Raw genomic sequence first — 8,100 nt, 5'->3', positions numbered from 1 at the left:
CAGAAAGGAATTACAGGTAAAGTTGAGTCTATCTTTGATTTGTAAATGGTTGAAAGCTTTGCTGTTTTGAATTATCTGTACTGCAGTTGTCTTCAATTAGTGTAGCTAATTAATGAATTCTTCAGATATTTGGGTGCCTATTAAATACCAGGTGTTATTCTAGATCTTGGGAGTATATTGGTGAAGAAGACAAACAAGTTTCTTTCCTCATGGAGCTTACATTTTTGTATGGGAAGACAATGAACAGTAAGTTAGGGCGGTATGGCCATGGACAGAGTGTTTGGAGTGTATTCGAAATGCATTGGGAAGCCATTGAAGGTTTTAAGCAGGGCAAGTGATATAATTTGATCAATATTTGACTGCCTGTCTCAGGAAAGTAACAAATTTCACTACCACAAATGATAGTGGAATACTATAGTTTCCTTCAAATGGTAAGAAAAATAAATTAACTTTTCAGAATCTCTGTGATATGTGACTAGGTTCTTGTTCAGAAATTCAGCAGTATTTGATTTAAATACAATGATAAAGATTTAGCCTTAGGGCTCATAATTGTTGGCTATCCTGAGGTTTCAAAGTGTTCTTCCTTCTAGTACATCTCATTTCTCCTTCAACCTGTTGCTTCAGATTTGTTCTGCTTTTAAGAGACTTTTGTAACAATTTCCACTGTAGTCATATATAGTTTCTAATATAACACACTGACCATGCTTTCTGTAATTCGTAACCTCAGTTTTTTCTAGTGGTATCAGAACAAACTTCCGTGCTAGAAAAAATTATTTCAAGGCTCTTTTTTTGGAATGGTTGTTATCCTATGCAAACTAGACACATGTGTACATTTTTTCAGTGCTGAATTGTTTTCTGACTTTTCTCAGGTGACCAAATAGATTTCGTTTTTACCCAGGAAAAAACTTTAACGAAAATTTTTATACACAAGCATGTTATTACATCTTTATCCAGAGTAGAAATATCATTACAGGCAAAATTAACACTTTGAGGCTCTATATACATATTTTTTTATTACATTTTTTAAGACATATTGGGGAAAATTCAATGACCCATAAAAAATGATTAGCATTTTAGCATATAGAAAAATTGACTTGCATAGTTTTAAGTAGCTCTCAAGATAAACAAATATTCTCTATAGCTTGTGTATATTCTTTATATACTGTAACGAGTAAACTAGACTCTAATCTGATTTTATAGCGGTCTCAATCCTGGTTGTACGTTAGAATCACCTGAGGAATTTTTTAATACCAATATCTGGGACCCTCTCTCAGAGAATCATTTAAATTGATCTGGGTCCCACCGGACTCTGCTAAAGCCCAAGTATTGTTTTGTTGTTTTAAGTGCCCCAGGCAATTGCAATGTGCTGCCAGGGTTGAGAACCACTACTCTGGAGGCAAATCGCATACATACTCATAAACACACACACGTACAACCTCTTAAGGATGATTTGAAAATCAAAAAAAATAAAGTTCCAGAGTATAGCTTGGATTCAGTGCAGTAAATACTGCTGAAGTCTTCTAAAATCCTTTGTATTCAAAGTGTGACGCTCAGCATTATTAGCAACATCTAATAATGTTAGAAAAGTAGAATTTCAGACCTTTCCCCATTGAATATAATCTGCATATATCCCTGCTTTAGTTGTAGATATATAAATATTCTATATGGTAAAAATGGATGATTAGAATCTTACCCCTTATGCATAAGATTCTCCAGTTTGTGCATTAGTGAAGAGCATTTTCTTTAAATCATTTGAAAAATATTTTCAACGAGAAAAGTAGAAACAAATGAGTTCTTAGGTAGTGACCTTCGCTTCTGGTGACCAGAAAATTAACCAGAGGTTTCAGGAGTGACTTTCTTGCCCATCCTGGTTGGTTGGTTCTTTTTTATTTTGTTAGGCTTGTATTTTTTTTTTCCTCTTTTTCCCATTCTCCTCTGGTCCACTCTCTTCATTGTGAGATAAGAACGCATTGTTTTTTAGAGGTGCACGTATTTGAGACATTGTGTTTGCTGATAGATGCCCTGTGATTTATAAAATTAGAGCTTTCTATGGAGAGATTAGAGATTTATAAAATTAGAGATTTCTGTGGAGACACTGGCTTTTTTAAAATAATTGTAATATGATAGGAATTTCATAAACTGATTTTCCTCACATTCATGTTTCATTTTTAAAGTTTACAGTACTAAATAATATAATAAATACTAATAAATACTAAAATTCATACATATTAAAGGGAATGGTACAGTGTGAATGTTCCGAGAATAATCTAAATTGAGATATATCGATTTAGATACAGGAATGACATTTTTAATGTGTAAGGTCAGTTTTTAAGATGAAAGATTCTAAAACACATTCACCAAGCTACCATGTTGATATCAAATGAAAACTGCTAGCATATTGTTCTCAAATCCCACAGTTTTTTTAATTTTGAAATTGGCGTATGTGAGTTGGAGGGACTTGTCATCAAGCTTGGCAGTGTCAGCTTCTCTAGAAAACTTCTCTGGGGTTCATTTGCGATTTATAGATTTCTCCTGGGAAATGAGAGGTTTGTTTTTATTGGAGACTTAGCTATATCAAAGTGTATTTCTCCTGACAGACTTCATTTGTGAAGTTTACCCTGTGCAGTGTTGTAATCTTACTAGACATTCTACAAAAGGAAAGAATCCATTTGAACTTTAAGATTTGGTGATTGGAACTACTTTATTTCTGTGATATATTAGGGTTTTTTCCTTCAGTGTAGTGGTTTAAAGGTATTTTGAACCTTCAAAAACACTTTTTCTTTTATTTGGTGTTCCTTAAGTATAAAGGAGTCTGAAGTCCCAATAAATTTGTTTAAACATATATGGTATTGGATTCCCCTCCACTAGTTTTTTTTTAATAGCCAAGTTTAAAGGCAGCATTTCAAAGTACAGTAATTGGTTAAACATCTTTTTCCTCCTGGGTTTCTTTTAGGAACTACTGACAATCAAAAACCTATAGCCGACTTTGGGAACTGGCTTTATTATTCAGCAACTAAAAGATGAGTTCTAATTGGCAGACTTCTGGCACTGGCACTTGTCCTGTTTCTATAGAAACTGGGTTGGAAGTCAGAGCTGCACAAAGGGAAAGGGTAAGTTTCTTTTAAATTCCATATTTATAAACCCATATCTTATTAACTGTGGCATGGTGTCAGTTTTCACATGGATATACTTCAGGAAACTAGAACTTACGTATGAACTACTAATTTTCACCTGAGTGGAAACTGACATCAAGTCATTAAATATAATAGGAGGGTTTAAATATGGATTTATTTTTCTTGTGACTCTGACTTCACATTTCTGGAAGCAGTGGGGTTGGAAGAATTCAATATGACAGTTTCTCATTTTCAGTTATTCCTAATTTGGGGGTATCCTCTTGGATCTTATTCTTCCAAACTTTTCTGGTAAGTGGAGATTGGAATATAAAATATGCACAGAAGGCATTTTAAAAATCTGCATGAATTATACATATTCTTAAATGCAATTACTGTACTACTGACCAGTTTTTTTAGCCTCTCTCCTCTCTTAGCCAAGCGGGATGAGGTCGTCTGTTGGGGCACATACCTTTGATCTCATCCAGGCCAGACACTTACTCGTAGAACCTAAGACACCTGCCAGTTGGTGAGTCATCTTATTGCTGTGGCTTCAGAGGGCTATGCTGCACAGCTGGGGCATTTAGGCTTGAGATTGTTTAATCAAGTGTGAAAAACAAACTCCTCTCATCTGCAGGTTGCAGTATGCAAATAAATCGTACTAAATGCTGACCAGCTTTGAGATATAGAAAGGATGGCTTTTTAAAAATTCTCTCTTATTTCCTTGGTCCCGACTCTTGGCCAATACTCTTGAGGAATGGACTTCTCTTTTCTCTGATAAAAGAATACTGATAATTGGTTGATAGAAACCAAAGGGTGGGAAATCTTGGTTTTATTTCCACTCAAATCATCAGTTGTAAAAATAGTATAAGAAGTGGAAGTTGAAAGTTATTTTCCAATGGGGAAAGTAAACTCATTTTTTAAAATTGCACTTCACAGGTCCCTGATCATTTAATGCCTGAAAGTGAATTCTCATTAAAAGTGTTGCATGCTCCCTTGCTTAACTATTCATGTGTAAAGTTCTGTTTTGCTCACTGGGGCTCAAATGAAGTAAAAATAGAATTGAATTTTTGAGTTTTTTGGAAGATGCCTAGAAAAATCTTTAATTTTTTATTGATAGCTACATGCTATCAATACAAGAGATGTTCTCTACTCCCTAGTAAGGGTGATGAACTCGTCCTGGTTTTAAAACTCTCAAGTCCCAAGTTGCAGGAACTCCCTCATTTCCAGCCAAACCCCAGGCAGTTTGTTACTGTATCTTAATTCATTCTTTGTATCCCTAAAAAGGCCTCTCAAGGTTGCTATTGATCATCATTTTGAATGGGAGATTTCATAATATACCAGCTTCTGTCAGAATGCATCAGAGATTAAGTTATTATTATTATTATTATCTTAAGAAATGACTGTCTTTTATTGGTCCCAGGGATTCTAGGTCATTCCAGCTTCCTTCTCATAAAAATAAAACATGATTATTTAAAAATTTATTCCAGGCACTTCAGTTATTTTTCATGTAAATGTATATGTTGAGACAATAGGTAATAAATGGGGAACAATTGGATAGACATTTGAAGAAGATGAGGGAACATAGGAAGCAAATAATGTAGACAAAAAGCCTCCTGCAAAATGGTTCTGGCTGGCTTGATTAAAATAAACATTCAAGGTTTTAAAAATTATTAAGCTTTAGTTTTATATTGAGGTTTTCAGAGAATGGCTATCCAAGTTGTGCATTATGTCTCTTAAAAACAATCAAAATCAAATATTAATATATGTTGGGTTGTTTCTCATATGGGAAAAAATTGATTTTTTAGTTAGGAAAGTTTATTTACTAAGGAATTAGCTTTTTGCAAACAAGCAGAGCATCACATATGTTAATATGCCTAAATCATTTGAAAAAATATCACAAAATTAGTTCAGGCTGTTTAAGTGTAATTGTTACTTTTATTAAATGTTAAGCTCCTAAAAAATCATTAAAGAAGTAAAGCCAGGGCCCATGATCTAACCATCACTGGTAGTTAGGTTTCAGAATTCGTTCTAAGACTAGCTTTGTAACCTTAGGCACATCACTTGTTCTTAACTTGCCTTTTGTTCCTTATGTACAAAATAGAAACAGTAATACCTATTCAGACTTCCTCAAAAGATTGGCATGATGATAATGAGGTACGAGGTGGGAAAGAACCATGAAAAGTTTTAAAAGTACTATAAAGTAGTTTCAGTATCAGAAATAGTATATAATGATCAGCATATATAGAAAATTTCCTCTTTTACAATGATGGTCTGGTGTTTTCTTAAGAGTAAGGGCAGCAAGAAATGATATCTTAACATTATAAATATAACCCAATGAGTAGCTAAGTAGAAAGTGAATTTTTGAGTTCAAATTATATAGTTCACTCTCTGTATATAAAGGCATGTCAATTTGAGTTACAACAAATGTGTTATAACTGCTTCCAATTGATTAGTTTCATTATTTCTTGGTACTTCCAAGAAGGCAGGGTTATATAAAGGGGAAAACATAGGGTCTTGTGTCAGTCTGTTTTAATTATGACTCCACTACTTAACCAGGTATTTAATTTCTTTGACCTTGAATTTATTCATTTGTAAAATGGGCATCATAATACCTGACTGTGAAGGTTATTGTACAGATAGAATTATATAATATATAAAAGGTACCTTCCTCAGTGACTGGTATATATTAGATGCCCCAAGTTATTAACCACTCCAACATCCCAAATTCATATACTCATAAAACCTTAGTTGGATGTTTGTTTCCTCTTTGTCTTACAGAAATGTCTTGAGAGTAAAGGGAGAAAAAAAATTATTGAAACCCTATATATATTTGGGATAGTATTTCTGGATCATGCATTCCTGAAAATGGTTATATGACATCTTATAAAATGTCTATAAAAAGTGGTAAATTAATGGTAACATCACAAGTTAATTGTTAATACATGAAAACAATACATTAGTTATAGAAGTCTTTAATGTCTTATGGATTTGGGCTTTCTTAATCCACGCTACCCAGGTGTAGGGGGGTTATTACCATTGAGTAGGATGAACTTCTCTGTTGCATAGACTCACAAAAAAGACTGTCTAAATCAGAATTCAACTTGGAGTTCTTTAGTTGGTCCTACTTAAAATTAAGTATGGTTCACTTAGGAGGAATCTGGTTGCCCTCACAGTTAAAGTCTGAGTAATTGGCCTGTATCTCTCCCTTTTGAGAACAGTTACTGCAGAAAGGGGAGTGGAGGGTGGGAGTAGTTCCTAGTTAATGATTGATTTATTTAATCTTCTACTATTTTGATGTAGAAAGCAGGAGAAAGGAAATTAGCAACTACTGTGTATGAGGAGTATAAGTACATTTTCATTTATTCCTCAACACATCTGTGAGATAGGCTGGTGATTTATCCCCATTTTACAGAGAAGGAGATTGGGTCCCAGAAAATTTGAGTATTTTGCATGAGGTCACAGAACTATTATTTACTTATTTTTCTGTTTGTGTATGAGAAAAGATGTTTTTTCTTTTTTCATTTTTCAAGACAGAACTGAGATTTGAACCCAGGTTAATTTGGTTCCAAAACTCATGCTTGGCCTTGGGGAGTATAAAGGTGAATAAAAATTCATCTATCCTCTTGTTCTTACAGGCTAGTGGGAAAGATAGACATGTGAGCTCACATGTTTCTCTGAAAAGTTAGATGGGGTCCCAATGAGAGAATGACTTAATGCTGGGAAAGGTTTTCCAGAAAAGGTAGCCTTTGAGTCAAATTGAGAAGGATTAGTGGGAGTGAGCCTGGTGGAATAAAGTAAGCCACTGTGATTATAGAAGATGACAAAGCTTGCACAAAAGCATGCTTAAGGGGTGAGATAGTGTGGCATCTTGTTGCTAAAACCAGGCCTTTAAGATTAGGATTTTCTCTACAGGGGATCCACAGGCTTGGAAGGGTGGGATAAAAATAATAGTTTACAGGGCATTCTGAAGGAGAGGCTGGTGCTGCAGAGAACTCTAGCTACTTTTTTTTCTCTTATAGACCACCCAAATAATGAAAGCCTTTCTTTTCACATGTAATGGCTTATAAGCAACATCATTAATTAGTTAATTAACATTATTATTCCATATATAAGAAAACACTTTCAATGTAAAGATATTTCCCATTAATAAATCGCCTACTCAACTTTCATATAAAAATGTCTAGTTCTAAAGAGACAACCACATATTTAGCCTGAATATTTTAGATAATTAGGTATAGCATAATATTGTTTGGATGGGCAGGAGTGCCATTGAAATGATCTTGAAATGTTTTTTTTTTTCCTCAAAATTTTTTATTTTTTATTTCATAAGCAATACATTTTTATCATAGAATATTTAAGAAAGTAATAAAAGGAAAATAAGGATTACCTCTAATCAGTAAACAAAGAAAAGCTTTTTTTTTGCTGTGTACTATTCCATTCACTAAACAAGGTGGTTTTATTTTTAATTCAGTTTTATTGAGATATATTCACATATCATAAAGTCATCTGTGGTGTACAGTCATCTGTTCATAGTACCATCATATATTTGTGCATTCATCATCCCAATCTATTTTTGAACATTTTCCTTATACCAGAAAAAGTAAAAAAGAACACCAAAATTGCCTCCCCCCCCCATTTTTCATTTAGTTTTTGTCCCCATTTTTCTACTTATCCATCCATACACTGGATAAAGGGAGTGTGATCCACAAGGCTTTCACAATCACACTGTCACTCCTTTAAACAAGGATTTTTGGTGTTTTTTTTTTTTATTGTATCATCCTGTTTTTTTTTTAAATTCAGTTTTATTGAGCTGTATTCACATATCATACAATCATCCGTGATGCATAATCAACTGTTCACAGCACCATCGTACATTGTACATTCATCACCCCAATCTATTTTTTGAACATTTTCCTTATATCAGAAAAAGTAAATATAAGTATAAAAAATAAGAGTTAAAAAAACACCCAAATCATCCCCCCCGCAC

Source organism: Choloepus didactylus, chromosome 2 (genome assembly GCF_015220235.1).
Source record: "Choloepus didactylus isolate mChoDid1 chromosome 2, mChoDid1.pri, whole genome shotgun sequence".
Taxonomy (NCBI): domain Eukaryota; kingdom Metazoa; phylum Chordata; class Mammalia; order Pilosa; family Megalonychidae; genus Choloepus; species Choloepus didactylus.
The sequence above is the reverse complement of the archived record's forward strand: the minus strand, read 5'-3'. Positions refer to the sequence as shown.